This window comes from Austrofundulus limnaeus, unplaced genomic scaffold (assembly GCF_001266775.1).
Source record: "Austrofundulus limnaeus strain Quisiro unplaced genomic scaffold, Austrofundulus_limnaeus-1.0 Scaffold95, whole genome shotgun sequence".
NCBI lineage: Eukaryota > Metazoa > Chordata > Actinopteri > Cyprinodontiformes > Rivulidae > Austrofundulus > Austrofundulus limnaeus.
In genome coordinates, this window is record NW_013952497.1 from 278,661 (window position 1) to 279,411 (window position 751).

The window sequence follows — 751 nt, forward strand, 5'->3', positions numbered from 1 at the left end:
AATGGGCACTTTAGTCAGAATGCAACGATTTAAACCAAACGACACAGATTCCATTCCAGTGATGTGTGAAAGAAAAGAGTCTGACATTTTGAAAGATTATAGATGAATGAAAGAGGCTAAAAGATGTTTTATTGATCTGTGATGTGTCTTAAAGCAAAGCATGTTTGAAGATTGATTCTGAAATAAGAACAACTTGGTCTAAAACTGAAGCATGAAAAGCGATTTTGCATAATATCCTCCCCCCACACACTTTAATAAACTACAAATAAAAAAGTCTTCTTGAAAAAGGTTTTGCATTGAAGGGGTTGGGGTACATTAAAGGTGATACGAACAATATCCGTGAGACAAAATGCAGAATGAACCAAAGGTTGATGGAAATGTGACTGGAAACAAAATGTGATCAACTGACCTGTTTTAGGAGACTAAAAACAGGGAGAGGGAGGAAAGAGGCAGTGCTGATGTTCCAGCTGTCATCCAGGAGAGATCTTACCTCGCATCAGGATCACTACAGGCTTAAAAAAAAAAAAAGCAGACACGCAGCTCATGTGAATTAGAACTGGTTCTGATGCAATAATTCAGATTTACAACAAAGCCACATACTAATAAAGCTGACCTGTTTTTAGCTAGATTGCATTTAAGAACCAAAATAGCCAAGTCCATTGCAGTATTGTACAACGTAAATGATTTATTTAATGATAAAGCTCTGTTTATATTATATAATGCAATAATTGTTCCACACTTGATCTACTGT

At 35.8% G+C, this 751-nt stretch overlaps 1 long non-coding RNA gene across 2 annotated transcripts in view; it reads right to left on the minus strand.

Annotated features, from left to right (window-relative positions):
* Window positions 1–313: 313 nt before the first annotated feature.
* Window positions 314–751, minus strand: part of LOC106520621 (uncharacterized) — a 10,167-nt gene continuing 9,729 nt past the window's right edge. For both annotated transcript variants that reach the window (XR_001310570.1, XR_001310571.1), the window contains exon 3: window positions 314–512. This is a non-coding gene — a long non-coding RNA (uncharacterized LOC106520621). The remainder of the gene's footprint in view (window positions 513–751) is intronic.